Below are 16,790 nucleotides of genomic sequence, written 5' to 3'. Positions count from 1 at the left end.
ACAACTGTGATCCTAATACATGTTATCCTAATATATGCTGTCCTAATATAAGCTATCCTAACATACACAAGGCGTTTCACGAATTGGCAGTTTCACACTCGACCCCTCGCCTTTTCCACATCATCCCTCCAGGATGAATGACACGTTTTGCTTTATTGCTGAATTTTTGCCAATTTCTTTCTCTCTCTTTTTTTTTTTTCTTCTTTTTTCCCCTGCAAAATCTACACTGTGCATTCCCAAGCTGACTGCAGGGCTTTCGCAGAGATAACTCCCCCTTCCTGTAGCACCAACGCGTTGATGCCCTCACCAGCATCGAGGAAATCATGTCGAAATCGAGCCGCCCTTGCCAAAGCAAGCCGAGTCGAGAGAACGGGAGGAAGCAGCAGAAGCCCCACGCCAGCAGCTCGATCTGCAGGCAGGCGAGAAGGGTGACACATCCATCTTCCTAATGACAGCATTAAGGGGAGAGCATTCATCCCATCGTCTGCGCATAACGAGACATTTCCTTTCTGCCACGTGTTTTGGAGTTGTTTTCTTTTCTTTTTCATCTTCTGTGTGCGACTGAGCGCTTCAGCGAATTCTGCTATAGGAATCCTCGCGTTCTCCTTCGCTTTCCCCTCTCCCTTCCCTCTTCCGTTGTTTCCATTTTTTCACTTTCTCCCCGTTTTTTTTTCTCCTCATCCCCCCTTAATGTGTTTCGTTTCCTCTTCCTAATGTCCCGGAATCTTCTCTGCGGCAATCCACTCCTCTGTGCGGGGGAGATTTGCACCTCTTTGTCCTTCGGTTTTTGTCTGTGGGAAGGGCCATAGGATCAGAGTGATGGAAGCGTTTCCCCTTTTACAGTCCGGTCGGGAGGAGGTCCGGGACTCTGCCCGGATCGAGCGAATCCACCTTCTCTGTGGAAGTTTCAACATTTTCTCTCTACTTACCTTTTAGATCTCTCCTAAGCACTCCTGAAAAGGTTCTCAGATACGGAGGTGGTCAAAAAGAAGTGGAACTCGGGGTAGGGACCCCACTTATATAATCTCTCCTGCTCTTTCTATTTTTAGCATGTGATACCCACTCCTCACTGGTATCTGATATTCAGGGATTTTGGTGACGGTGTCACATTTATCTTTTCCTTAACTAAGGAACACTATTAATAATCCTTGGCACTCACCTTCCCCTGGCTGTGAAAACCTATTACCTCGGCAAGCTTAAGACTTTATTGTTAAGGGGAGAAACGGGCTGTGGGGATCAGCTGTGCAGAGCAAATGGGCCTTCAGATTCCATCAGATGGAGGCAGCTCGGATTGCTCCATCAGGGACTCCAACCTGGGAGATGGGGCCCTGCTCAAAAGGAGGATCTCAGTCTCTACAACAAGCAGAAAGGAGGCTGTAGTGAGGTGGGAGTCAGGCTCTTCTCCCAGCTTAGGGGATAGGATGAGAGGTGATGTCCTCAAACTGCACCAGGGCAGGTTCAGGTCAGATGTTAGGAAAAATTTCTTCTCAGAAAGAGCGGCGCTGCAGTGGCACAGGCTGCGCAGGGAGGTGGTGCAGTCACTGTCCCTGAAGGTGTTCCAGAACTGTGTGGATGTGGCACTGAGGGACGTGGGCAGTGGGCATGGTGGGGGTGGGCTGGTGGTTGGACCAGGTGAACGAGGTGGTCTTTCCAACCTCTGTGATTCTATATTCTATGATTTTATGACGATAGAACCGCTTCATCCATCAGCGAGGGAAAACAGGCAATTTGGACGTTTGTCCTCATCTCTCCTCAGCCTTAACAAGCACCATTTGAAACCAGCCCTAAGCTGCAAACCTCTCCTAAAGCTGCACCACTCAGCTTTAGAATCTTGGAATCACGAAGGTTGGAAAAGACCTGTAAGATCATCTAGTCCTGACCATGACAGGTGGCAGAAATAATTTTTTTCACTGCAGGTCATGATCAAAATGCAGCAGGTGCTTCACACAGGCAACAGCAAACTCTGTGTAGCATTGGTTGTTCCTACAAAATCTCCAGTCTGGACCCCATTGGGCAAGATGCTGTGGAAGCCTAAACAATTTACAACCTGAGCTCACTTAGGAGAGGTGGAGGACTGTAAATGAAGAGATACGGCACATATGGGCAAAATAAATGGAATCTAACATTCTCAGAGTGAATTCTCTTTATGTTCAATTGCTTCTTCAGGGGAAACAAACCTTTGAAGATGCCTCTATTTTTTACTCTATCAAGCAATAATAACAAAATAAAAGCATAAGTGAGAACGATTTGCTGTTTTGTACCCCACCTGGGGATGCTTTTCTTGATTTTGAATGTTTTTCTGGCAAGGGGAAACATTTTATGTAGGACTGTGAATCACATTTATCTGGTGTATATTCTGAGGTATTTACATGTATTTTCAGTTTCAGGATGCAAATCCAACAGTTCTTAGGCTGCTGTGATACAGTGAAAATTATCTTTCAGGAAAGGCAGGTGTTGCAAAAGTGAGATTTGATTCTTCTAGCTTGATTAATTGATCCTAGAAGGAAGGAAAGATAATTGAGTTGTGCGTGGCATAAGAATATTTAAAAATATTTTGCTAATGCCAGCTTCATTATGATGCCAAGTTCTGTGATAAGTTGGAAATTCTCCAGGAGCTTTAGATAATTTCAGAAGAGGAAGCTTTATTGAATCAAAGATGACAAGTGTTAATTCAATCAGTTTAAATTTCTCTCTTATTTAATTGTATTACATTTCCTTTAGCGGTCTTTGAATTTTGCATGTACTACAGTAGTGGGGAAAGGAGTATTGCGTTTCGGGTGGGCTCCTTTATTCCTCATGCTGACAAACATTCCTCTCATAGCAGGTGAAGCCTATTACTCAAATACATCCTAAAACAGCTGACTCTTGTGGATTCAAATGTTTCAGCCAAATGATTTGTTGCGTGCAGAGCAGTACGATTCAGCAGTGCTCTGTTGGCTACCTTCAATGACACAGAGTTTGCATTACTCTTTCACATATTATATACTTTTGATGTGTACCACAATCACATTCTGGTTTAGATTGCTGTATTTCCATTGGTAGCCAACAGAACAACTTTTCCCTCTTCTCTACTTGTGGCAGCTTAGAGCGGATAAGGACAGTAGGATGGTCTTTTTGACTACTGGAGTATGACTTCCATTTCTGTCTGATTTGTTGGAGCGAGAGCAAGAGCGAGGCTGGCCATTAGGATTCCTCTGAGTAATTCAACCATCAGAAAGCTATCCTCATTAGCCAAAATCCTTCCTTAAATCCTTTCTTATCCATTTATTTAGTTACTGCTAATGCTTATTTACAAAGAGAGAAGCAGACTTATGACCTTGTTGGACAGATGTTTGTCAAGTATTTCATTAATTAAAACTCTTTTTATTTTTTAAGGATAAGACACACACTAATAAAAAACCTGATTCCTTTAGGTTATTAGTACAGATTTGACTGAAACTGAAAGATGAGGATCATTGTGGCTACAGGACACTTGACAACTGAGAGTTCACCTACATGAAAAAATAGATTTTAGGGAGAATGTTTGCTTGGCAGCAGTTGTCATCTCAATCGGGCTTGTTTATGAGTAAAATAGGACCAGACTTCCCCATTGAAAGACATAAAAACTGCAATGTTAATTGGCTCTCTCATCCATTTTCACTTCTCAGTCCATACATAAACAAATGTGAGCTGAATAATAAGGTTCCCCAAGTCCATACCTGCCAGTGTACCTGAAATTTTCAATGTTTCAATGTTAGTATCATAATGCATCACCAGTGCTTTAAAAGGTAAGCTTGTCCTTCTGCTCTCTTCTATCTGATAAATGTAAGCTGTACGACATCCTTTATTGCAGAATACATTCTAAAATTCAGTTTTCATTGATGAAAAATGTTTCTTTGGTGCCAGCTAACTTTTCTCATACATTTTTAGATCACCAATCTCTCATATAACTCTCTGGATTAATCTATTTTTTCTCTGTCTTATTGGTGTTTATGCCTTCCATTTGATTTGCTCTAGTCCTTGCATTAGTCAGGCTACAGCCTCTATGCAGAATTAACCTATTTTACATCTTTCCTCACAGATAAGTCTCTCTATGCCTGTGATAATTTTCTTTTTCTTGCTTGTTTTGGTGTTCTTCCAGTTTTGTTGTCATTTTTTGTGATAGGTATCTGTTATAGTTTCTAAATTGTTCCTGGGATATAAGCCAGGACTGATAAATCTGCTTGAGTTTGCTGCAGTCCAAGACAGGTGTGTATCTATTCACACTGAATTTAGGTTTGGAAACAATGATTTTAAATCTTAAAGAAAACCAACAGATATGTATATACAATATGCCTGCAGCATATTTCATATGAAAAACATTTTGAAGCATTTTATAGCCATTCCTCACAACATGTGAACCCTCCAGTTTCCCCTACTGCAAAGCTTAATGCTGACCTCACCTATGTGTCCACCTGTAGGCAGGATAGGAAGCCTTACAATGACATTATTTTCTTTGGTGTTGGTTTGTGTATGTTCTTTTCCTCCTTGCTTCTTCCTACAATATGCTAGGCATATGGTCCTCTTCCATATTAACTCTAAATAAAGGAATTACATTGCTATTATGTTAACTGAAATGATTAACTGCTCCGTATCAAATACTCCATCAAATACTGGGATACTATAAACTATAAAATAATGGGATTCTAATGTATCAAAATGTTGTACCAGAAGTCTTTTGGAGACAAAGGAGTCAGTATTAGTTTGAATTACTATAACACATTCGGGAATTATGAGGAAGATGAAATATCAGTACTCACATTAGAAGTTGTCCAGAATTGTATGATAAAACTGGAAAAAAATTCACCATGTTAGTGAGAACAACTTCCAAATTTTTCAAAGGATAGTAGTAAAAAAAAAAGTATATAGGATATATAGTAAGGATGTTACACCTATTACATTTAGTCTGCCATACAGTTTCCCAAGAATGTTGTGATACTGAGAGCTACAGTGTATGGGAGAGGGGAAAAGGCAGATTCATGAAGGAGAGCTTCATTGAAAGTTACCAAACTTATATGAGCCTGGGAAGTTGCTGAGATAAAGTGGTTGGGATCTGGGATGGGATTTGGGAGAAGAGTCCCAGTGTGTTTCCCTTGTGCTTACATGCCTCCAAAGACTTTTGTATGTGTCCACCACTGGGGACAGGATTCTGGAGGATAGGATACTGGAGAGAACATTTCTTTTTTAGGAGATATTATTTTCCTCTTCTTTTCCTTGGTGTAGTTTATTACAACCACACGTGTGAAAAGTGGAACAGTCAAGTGGAGAGAATACACGTGAAAAATACATCAGTTAAAAGAAAGACTGACTGCCCATGGGAAAAAAAAATCTTTTTGCTCACTACAGGAGGAAATTTCCACACAGGAAACTTCAGTCCTTGTTCACTGTGACTTTTTGTTTATATGCTGCTCTTCACTTCATATATGGGTTCTTTAGGCTGCATATGGGCATGCTTGTTCAGTTGTACCTATATTTTACACTACTACTCTGTGATTGAGAATTCTAGTTGTTTTGCATGTACTAATTATTATTTTCTTCTGCCATATGGATTATATCAGATTGATGAGATGCTCCACCCATGGAGGCACTCAAGGCCAGGTTGGATGTAGCCCTGGGCAGCCTGAGCTGGTGGGTGGCAGCCTGAGTCTATGGCAGGGGTTTGGAACTAAATGACCCTTGATGTCTCTTTCAACTCAAGCCATTCTGTGATCCTATGATTCTGGCTTTTTAGGTTCCATTACTTCCTAATAATTCATGCAATTAACTATTCTTGGTTTGCCTGATAGAAGGTCATATTCCTAGGATCAAGGTTCAGTAGTTCTGTTTTCCAGTGCGATTCCTCTGGCAATTGGCTGAAAAGCTGAAAATAGCAAATAGCTACAAGAGATACCCCAGACACCAGAAGCAGGTCACTCATAGCCCATGCCACCAGTGAGTTTTGGGAAATCTGCAGCTTGCATTGCAAATAATGTGGAAAAGAATGTGAAATGTCTTGAGCAGTATGACCCAAAGGAGATGATCCATATGGAAATCAGCAATAGGTGTTTCTGTGCAAACCCCTAGTGAGAGTTAGGCTCAGATTACCAAACACACAAAAAAACCTAGTGCTAAAAAAGGAGGTCTGTGTATCATAACACCTTCTAGCAACTCTCAAATGGATACTTACAGCAGGAAAAAAAAGCTGTTAGTCCCAGCGGGGAGCCTTGACCCTGGGTTACCTTAACATAGAAATATGTTAGAATAGAAACAGTTGGTTTTCTTTACGAGATGCTTGTGAGTATCAGCCATTTGTCATAATTGACACTCTGGTGGTGTTCAAACTGAGATGGATAAGCCCATGTAATTATTACCACAGGGGTTATATTCTAAGAAAACGGGCACAGCAGAAAGATGGCTTCATTACTTATTCCCCTTTGTATCAGGCTGCTGGAAGGGGAGCAGTCAAAGCATTCAGATCAGGGTAGATGGCTTTTGGGGAAATTAGACCTCTGTTTTAGCAGCTGGAATCCTGTGGTAAGCCAAATTCTGTTAGTTCTTCTCTAATCTGCTATGCCTTCTTTCCCCCTTATGCTTTTATAATTTATTTCAGAGCTGTTAGCGCACAGTGCAATGGATTTAAAAGTCACAAGTTTGTAAAGGACTCATATGTTTCTGGGTAAACATTAAGTGGGAAGAATTTCATGGCAGTGAAGCTTGAACGGGGCTTTCCCTGCCAACCTCCAGGTAGAAAGTTCCCAGTTAGAAACTCTGTAACTAGCATCAGAAATGAGCAGGGTTACGTCAGCTCTTTGTTCATTGTCAGTATTTCATTAGAAAACAATTCTTCCACTTACTGGATTGGTAAATCTTCTCATGCTCAGGTAACGATTTCAATCCCTCCAAGGAGAATATCAGCAAATAAAAGTCATTGTTCTGTAATATGGTTTGGTCATCCTAATGAAATGAGTTCAACAGTCCCAGGTTGGTTGTTAATAGATGCATACAAAATAAACATGCTGTCACCAAAAGAATGTCTCCATGTAGTTCCCAGACCAAATCAGACCCAGCCACCCAATTCCCCTGCACTTTCTCTCCTTCATCATTTTGGGTTGCTGTTCTCTTCTGCCAAATCTGGGACTCCCTTGGGTGAATGTCAAATTCAGAATTTGAATTTATCTTTTGTAACACACTCATCCTCTCATCTTCTGTGGAGAATGTATGTCAAGGATTCTCTAGCATCTTCTTAAGGGTAATGGCCATTACTGGTGGACCACAATTTCTTACAATTCCCTTTTAAACACTACTTTTTATAGTAAGCTCATCATCTTGTTGATATTTCTCTGTAGAGGGATTTCTTTTTCTTCTCAGTGATGCGAAAAAAAAGTTATTTTTATGATTTACAGTATTATTTGCAAAAAAAAAAAATCAAATAACTTTGTTGGGCTAAATCATTTTGTAAGAACTACTATTAACTTATTTATTTATTTATTTATTCTGCACATCTGAATTATTTCTTATTACAGACACATTTGCTTCCTTAGACACTGGTATACTGGTATTCTGGTATTCTTTCTCCTTCCTAAAGCAGTTCAGCGTGGCTGTTTCTTATGTAAATCACCTTACTATAAGGCTTTTTTGCATCTCACCTTTCAAAACACTGTGAGTATTCCTTGTCCAGGTAAAAGCAATTTTGTAATCTAGAAGTGGAGCATCAAATGTAACGTGGTACAGAACTGAATGATACGCAATGAAGCTTTAGGTTTGTGCAGAGATGTTTTCACAGTCACTTGCAGGAAGCAGCAGCTCCCAGAACCTTTGGGTTTTGATCTCAGCAGGACAGGGAAGCTGCTGTCTTGAAGAAGAGTGAGATTGTTTGAGTGAAGTGTTCATTAATACCTTGCTTTCACACAAAGCAGAGGCTTGCAAGATACAAGCAATGTAACTTTTGTCAGCGTATTGCCTCTTTGAAATGAATCATCTCTGTTATTTTCCTGCACTTCTGATGACATTTCTACCCCTTACCTTTTGAAAAAGAAAACAAATAGCAAAGTGTACTAAAAACTGCTGATCTCTGAGCTAATGTACCTCATGTAGCTTCATACAGTTCCTTTACTACTGTCTGACTGTCTTGGATCCTTGTATCCTTTTCTTTATTGTTGCTTTGGATCTCCATTGCGAGAAGTACACAGCCCATGGTAGTTTCACTTGGGAGGAGCACAGGGATTTTCCTTGTCACAGAAGGGATCTGTTTGTTACGTGACCACCTGTGTGCCACTGAGTTCACACAGTGTACTGCACAGAATATAGAATCACAGAATCATTAAGGCTGGAAAAGACCTCCTCGTTCATCTGGTCCAACGTCCAGCCCACCCCCACCATGCCCACTGACCACGTCCCCCAGTGCCACATCCACACGGCTCTGGAACACCTCCAGGGATGGTGACTGCACCACCTCCCTGGGCAGAGAGGTCTTCTGTCAACTCAATTTCCCTTGCCTTTCCTTAATAGGGCTGGATTTCTCCCTCGTTATTAATATTATTAATAAGCATGTGTATTCTAATAGCGCTTAAAGCAGTAATCTCAAGAGGCAGGGGAAGGAAAGTGGCCCTTCTCTCGGGAGACAGAAAGTTTGCTAATGCCCTGTGAGGGAATGACAGATGATTTCTCTCTCAGGTTACACACGCTCTAAATCCTCTTCACCATTTCTCTCCAGCAATGGGGAGAGCAGATGCTACTGTAACAGCACAGAGCCTGTGTGAGTCCCTTACAAGGACCTTTTATTACTGCAATGAGTAAAAACAAGTGGCTTAGATGGCCGCTCCCTATTTTTAGAGATGTTTACGTTTCTGAAGGATGTATTTGATCCCCTTACTTGGCTTTGGCTAGTTTTCCATCGTTGATTTTACTTTGATTTTTTTCTTTTCTTTTAGTGTGATATGGGAGGTATGAAGGTGGGAGAAAGCTAACGTCTGTTTCTCGGAGCTGTTGTGTTGGAATTTGTTAACCTGACATTTTGTATGCTGTGATGTGCTTAGTTCCCTTCCTAGCTGTTCCTAGTAGCCATGGGGATACAGACAGCAGAAATCACACCTCTCACACACACTTTCTCTTCTGAAAAGCAAAACTGGTGAAAATGATAGACGAATGATTGTGGAAACAAATCTTTGATGTGACCTCAGATAAAAATGCTACGAGGTTTTTGAAGAAGTTTGCTTTCATTTCACCACTATACTGTAACCCAGTGTGCAATAACTGCTTTTATACCCAGAGAGCAGTAGTCTTAACTCAGTTGCCTTTTTAGGACCTGAGCCATCTTCTACATTTGTCATTGAAACTCCTTCTGGTGCTTTCCTTGGAGATTTGACCAAACCTCTCTTCCAGGGATTTCTATAGAAATTTCAGTGAGATAGGGATCGGTTATCAGCTCTGGATAATCACTCTGTGGAGAGAAGGCTGATCTGATGTGAACTTGATTGAGATGTTGGTCAATGTTGGTACTGATCTCTTGTTAGATATTGGTGGATTCTGAGAACTTCTGATAGTTTATATCACAATTACTGTCCTACAGGTGGAAAGTTGCTACCTTATATCTCTTCCTCTTAAACATTCTTTTTTATATTCTATGTCTTTTTACATTTTCTTAAAAAGATTAAGATTCTTTTCCATTTCCATGTTTTGTTGGCTATTTTTTTTTTATTATAAGGATATGCAATAGTCCATCTTCTGATAGAGAAGTGCACAGCTCTGGAATAATAAGGAAACATGACATAGCGTCCTCAAAACTAATCGGTTATTGATGTTATTTCAGACTTAGTATTTTACTACTCATCTTAAAGAGCAGGATGGAGAGCCAAGTTCTGACAAATGCTTTGAGTGTGAGAGCAGCAAGCGAGGGAATGATTGATTGGGTGAGGACAAGGTCTGAGGAACAGATACACATACACACACAGAGGCACACACACACACATACATAAATACTGTTCACCACAAGTGTGGGCTGGAACAGACGTCTTGAGTGCGCATGCAGCCTTAGTGTGCAAAGACCTGCCTTCTCCACACGTGATGCACACACTTGTAGAGGAAAGTGTGAGTGTTTATGCACATGTACACATCTGATACAGAGGTAAATGACAGACAGCTTCAGTAGTTCATTTCTTGCTTTTATAAAATCAGGAAATGGTGGTGATCTTGAAAAATCTGAGGAAGCTTTGAGAAACCTTTGGAGAAAAGCACGATTCTTCCGACTCTTGTTAAGTAGAACATTTGGAGCTGTCTGCTCCACCTCCCCTACCACAAGTGCATCTGATACACTGTACAGAGATTTCAAAGTTTAATTTAGCTTAACTCTTGGCTGCAATCAACTGCTGATAAATTTAGTTGGGGGATTAGGGAACCTAAAAGGCTAATAGCTCCTTAGAAGGAGCCTGAAGATGAGAGAGCAAAACAAAAACATCTGCTAAAAATCTCCCTTAAATGGTGGCACACCGCGCACTGCTTACAGAAAGCCATCATTTTACAGAAATAAATGGGTGGTTTTCAGGGGAGAAGGGGTTTCTGTAGGTACAGATGCTTGGAGGAAGAAATCCAAAGGTGCAACTCTTTATGTGTTGTTACTTTTACGAAGCCATGGAGGTGATATCTTGATTGGAATCAATAGCGTGTAGCAAATACCCTTCCCTAGCTCTAGATACTTTGCTATCCCAGAAGAAAAAAGCTGTTGGTAACTTGTCGTGCCTACTACATCTTATGTGTAGACTGTCATGTTTAGATAAGGTCTTTGCACTTCTGTGGCAGTATTAATTCAAATGAGAATTCATAAGCAGGGCTTCTTAACGCTTTCAGTGGATAGCAAAGGGGATGCATTGACCAGTATTTCCTATGCGCAGTCCAAAAAGAAGACTCAATCCAAATCAATCCATGAAAATGTGCTCAGCTATTCACTTGGAGAATAGCTTTGTTAGAAAAGATTACAGGTTACTTTTCCTAAGTGTTCCTTCCTCATTTGTTTTCATATTGCATCATTTTTTGTAGATTCAACTGTAACCAGGGCCTTTCATAAGTATTGCACCTCAGTGTCTCACAGAGAGAAACAACTCTTGTGCACTGTGATCGTGCATTTCTGAAACCTGATTTAGGATTTAAATGGGAATGGTCAGAAACTATTTCTTGCCTCTCCCTTCCTTCTTCTGCTATCTCAGCTATGTTTTCAGTTTTTCCATTGTCTGATGGCCCAGGAAAGGACTTATGTGAGAAAAGGTCAAAAAAAAAAAAAAAAAAGTATTTGAATAATTATTATTCAAATTAAGATGGAGTAATTATTCGATAAAAATTAAATCTGCTTAAAAAGAAATGCCCCTTCACACAGAGTTTAATTATCTGGTGAGTTTAGCAGCTGGATGGCTATTATTCCAACAAAGGGTTCATTGAGATTTGAAAAAGGATTATATGTAAAAGTAGCATATCTGCTGTTTGCCTATCTAAGCCTCGTAGGCTTTGAAAGCATCAGTCAATCATCAGTAGGACTAAGTATGGGAACTATGCTGGCTGAAGCAGCCAAGTGTGTTTTGTTATTTTTTTTCCCTGCATCATATAGATTAAGGCACTATTGGAAAGAAGAGACTCAAAGTAGTATTGGAGGTCAACTCTTAGGAATCAAAGGATGGATTCAAGAGTGAGAGAAGCTAAACGTTTTGTTAGTACAAAATTTTCTGATGTTCATAAACTCTTTGCAGAGTTACATCATGACATAGGAGGGCTGGTAAGCATTACGTCTGGCATGCAAACGTATGTGAACGGTCATTTCTGATTGGACTGTGGATGTAAGAATCCAATTTTAAGCTGCATAACTTTTCCTGCATCCTTTTTTTTTTTCAGCGCATCAGACATGTAGCCAGGCATGCTAGATTTATTTATATGATTTTATTTCTTTTAGTAAGTATCTTGATGTCTAAAGGCACTGCACTGGCAAGAATAAAGAGACTTATTAGTAGGAGCCAAACTACTTTGACAAAAGAGTATCTGAAGAACTACATTTATTACTGATATAACTAGTGCAGATTTAGTGCTTGTTCAGTGCATGTGTTTTGCCTCTATGCATTTTCACAATGGCTGTCTTCCACTCCTCCCCCATTTGCAACTGGGTTTCTAGCCAGATAGTCAATATTTCTGTTTTTAGGATCATAGAATGGTTTGATTTGGAAGGGATATTTAAGATCACCTATTTCCAAACCTCTGCTATAGGCAGGGGAAACCTCCCACCAGGTTGCTTAAAAGCAATATTATTCCATATAAAGCCTTGTAAGCATTTAGTGGTGAAGAAAAATAATTTCTCATGATCTAATGGCTATTTTTTTGACAACTAATGAAGCTAGTCTTGTTAGTTATCATTAGCCTTCATCACCACAAATCACCATTGCTGACTCATGCCCAATTCTTGAGCATGAATTCTCCATCAGGCCCCCCCAGGTCCCATTTTACAGGGCTGCTCCACGGCCAGCTGCTCCCCACACTCTTTCTAACCTGGGTGCACAACTTTACCTTTGTTGAATTTCATGGTTTTGCTGTTGGCCTATTTCTCCAGCTTGCCTAGGTCCCTTCGAAAGGTGGCTGTGCCCTCCTATAGGCCAACAGAATGCTGCAAAAAAAGTGCTTCCATCCAGTCAGGCAGGAAACAAAATACAGATCTGAATAACTGGAGGAAATGCTAAAGCAACCAAACACAAGTGCAGGCATCTTTGACATTTCCCTGTCTTGGACTTGCATCCTTTTTTGTCAGTCAGAAAAACCACCTCTTAATAGTTCTCTTTTCCCAAAAGTACTCCTCTTAAAATAGCCCTTTTCCAATGTGGAATTCAAAGAAAACACAGGAAATCAAAACGGAGAACAGTAAGAATAATGGCAACAAACAGAAAACAAGAGAATGAGAACACAATTCATGACTGGTTTTAGACTCTTTCTGAAGAACAAACCAATAACTAAAATATGAGAAGACAAATGATGAAGGTGTATGAAAGGAGAGGATTAGAGCAAAGTCGGTCAGCATAATTGCTAGTATCACAGAGCTGAAGGAGGGAGGAGGAATGCTAGGCAGCCATGCTGACAGGCAGTGGAAAAGGGCTCTGATCTGCTGGCTTTAATAACAGGAAGGTCTTGGCAAAGAGCATTGTCACCTCAGGGTACCTGAGGCAGATTTTTAGGTGACAAGAGAGAATATCTCAAGCAGAAATAATCCAAGGAAGGAAAGGGAATGGTTCTTATTCCTCAGTTTTCTCTTCCTTTCTCCTAATATAAATTATCCCGGCTTATCTAAGAGAAATAATTTATTATCAGCCTGCAGGCTGGTCAGCTTCAGGTCTCCCATAAATTAGATAGTCAGACACATGTGGGTCAAGTGTGGAAATGCAAAGCTTGTCTTCAGAGGAGGGATGGATTCTTCTCAATCCTTCTTTACTTCTGAGTGTTCTTACACATCTCTATTTACTGCCTTTACAAACTTATGTTCCTTTTTCTGCCCACTGCCCTTTCTTCTCTTTTTATTCAGCAAACACGTTGACAGCTACATCAGCGCAGTATATCAAATGAGCTGACTTCTATGCCTTTTGTTTTATTCCATACTTTACATATGGAATAAAGAACTACGCTCCTCATCCTGGTCTTTCCCTCTTTGTTCTCTCATCCTCTTCACACTGATGGGAGCTAAAAATGAAGTAGTCTGGAAATTAAAGCTCATTATACTCTATTGCAGCTGGACACCAGTTAGTATCTCATTTCTTTTAAAATTCTCAAGAAATAATTTCTTTAGTCTCAGCTATATCTCTGAACTATGACTGTACAGCTGTACAGCTAGGTCTGCCTTCTTTTTCCTTCAGACCTGGTCTGCATTTAATACTGCAGGTCAGTATAATTATACCAGAAGAAGCATTTAGTGGGGAGGATATTGCACCATCCAAAGAAATCTTCAGGCAACACAGTTTATTTTGTTCTAACAGAAAGTGTTTGCAGTACAAGTGATAATAACTTTTTTTTTTTTCTATGTAACCTGTGCAGTTTGCCTGCCTATTGGTTGATACAGTCAAGACAACTTAAAAATGGAGGTGGGAGAAGAGAATGGTGTGGGATATTCTCCTTCTGGTATTATCAGCACCAGAGTAGAAATAAGCAGTATTGAAAATGAGTCTAATTCTTATGTCCTATGATTCTAATTTTTATGAGTCCTATTCTTATTCTTAATTCTTCTTATTCTAATGCTTTCTGTACTGTGGAAAGGGATGATTCCACTAAAAAGGTTCAGCAAAAGTTGGTCCAGTTGGCTGGAAGCACAAAAGTGTGTCTGGCACAAAAGTTTTTCTACTCAGTTAATGGGAACATATCCACTTCCAATTCTTTTTTGAGTACGATCAGACCAGGTTTTGAAGGCTATTGACCATTTTGATTTTGATAGAATCTTGTATAATTCAGACTCTTGTCTGAGATGCACAGACATCAACTGGGGTGGGGAAAAAGAGACAGTAGCTTCTCTTTAAAACCTTTATTATAATCTTGCAGAAATTGGTTCTTATTCTGTCTTATTGTAGAATTAAAAAAGCCTCATGGCCAACAGTCTGATTGAGTATAACAGCAGCTTCATAGGATTTAATATAGGGAAAAAAGGGGAGAAGAAAGAGCCTTGAGTTGACTTTTTGGAATTGTTGGCAGACCTATTGGATCAGTGTGTTAACAAACAGCACAGGGGGAGATGGTGAAAGATCCCTTGTATATCTGAGAGCCAAAAATTAGCCAAACAGCTCTGAGAAGCTTGTTGCTTGTCTGGCTCATTTCCACCTCCCTTCCCCCATTTCTCCACAGCAGAAGTGGTGTTGGAAGGTGTGTACTCTGGCTGGCAGGCTGTCGGAGGAGACTGGCCTCAAATTACACAGCATGAGAACTCTGTGCATAAAATTAGCAGCAGAGTTCTGTGTATTAGGCGCCAGGGAAAAATGTCACATTCAGCAGAATGCAGAGGCGAGAGGTGGAATAGAAAGAACTGGAATGGGGCATCATATCCCCCCGCCACTTCTGAGTGTTTCACAGCAGGATGAACCGAGAGTGTCCCAGCCAGGCAGCCTGAAACAGAATTGTTCAGATAGCAAATACATTTTATTGTATTTCATAGTAAAAAGATTGATTTTTCCTTTTTTCTCCTTCGCTTACTCTTTTTCCTTTTATCTGCAATGTCTTACTTTATGTCTTTTTGCACAAGGAGATCCCTCTTCACTCATGAAGAAGAGCTATTGACATTTGGTTTTCTGCCCTCCTTTCCACTCTCCTGTTATCTGATTCCCAGTGAGAAACCCACTGTGGTGGCAATAAATCCCAATTCTATGGCAGATACTACAAGCTGTTCCTAGTGGAATCTGGCAAACAGGGCAAAGGCATTAAAGCAGAGAGACGCAGCTCTTCAAGGACTGGATTCTCCAGATGCTATCTCAGTAGCAGGTATGTCATTCAGAAAAATCATTGCAGAAAAGGTCATGGCTGAGGTTGTGTTTTGGCTCCCTCCTTACATCATAAAACCAGGATTTTTTTTTTTTGCTGTGCCAGTCTTAGATTGCCCTGAAGCACATGTGGTGGATGCTGCATTTCAATCTGTATGTAGAGGTGAATTAGCAAGAGATGTGAGGTGTAGGTGCACCTTTGCCTGACTGTTTGGAGATGTAAGTAGGTCACTCCAAAAGTAATGCTTCCTATTTATTTCCATGGAAACTGCTACAGCTACAAAGAGTGCAATAACACTATTTGATAATGCAAATTCTCAGATACAAAATACTGTTTTTCAATATTGTCACCACCATGAGCAATTCATTTCCACCAATGATGAACAAGAGCCACTGTCACTATTGCCACAGCTGAAACACACCACCCACTGCCTCACTGTGCTTGCATCCACTGTTTGGTCTCCACACATGTTCAGCAAGCACTGGTGAATGTCAGTGGGTGCCATTTTTTCCACATGAAAGAATTCAGTGACACACTTTTGCTTCATATGCACTTCCATGGCTGAGGCCGTTCTGTCAGACCACTGCTCTGCTGCCATCTGTCACACAACTACAAAATGTAATGTAATGTTGGTGGGAAGGCTCAACCTCTACTGCCATTTCACCAACATCTGCAAGAGATGTTGTGGGCCAACATCATAAAATAGAAGGCATTACTTTCAGAGCAGCCCTCATGCATGCACACAATACATACATTCACTCTGCAGTCAGAGTGTGTTTTTATAAGACAAAGTCGGCAGCAATGTCAATTTGATGCATTCCTCCCCTTTTTATCCATGTTTATTTCTATACCGTGAGTTGATCTGAGAAGCTGATCTGTGGTTTATAAAGAGTTTTTACATCTGGATCCAATGGCGTTATACAGCACAGCCTCATATGTGCCTTCCTGAGGGGCAGGAAAGAGCAAGACTATGTGAGGACAGGGTATCTCCTAAAATACATCACCGTATACTCGTTTCACGAAGCCACATCAGCCAACAGCCATTATTTTTGTTGGGCTCAGATTACTGCAGCAATCCACAAGCAGGCTGATGCCACTCTCGGGCAGAAAGCTATTCCTCATTTCCTTTTCTTGTTCTCCTTTTCTGTAGTAGAGCAGGCCCAGTGGCTACTGCTGTTTAACAGATGTGATATTTTAGCAGCTGTATTACTTTGTAATAGATCAGGAATCAGTTCTAAGACCTGACACCAGCGCATACATTACTGGCACATTTTTAAAGAAAGCTGTTTCTATATTTTCAATTTACATTTGATTTTGAG

Source organism: Lagopus muta, chromosome 1 (genome assembly GCF_023343835.1).
Source record: "Lagopus muta isolate bLagMut1 chromosome 1, bLagMut1 primary, whole genome shotgun sequence".
NCBI lineage: Eukaryota > Metazoa > Chordata > Aves > Galliformes > Phasianidae > Lagopus > Lagopus muta.
This window is presented reverse-complemented; position numbering follows the sequence as displayed.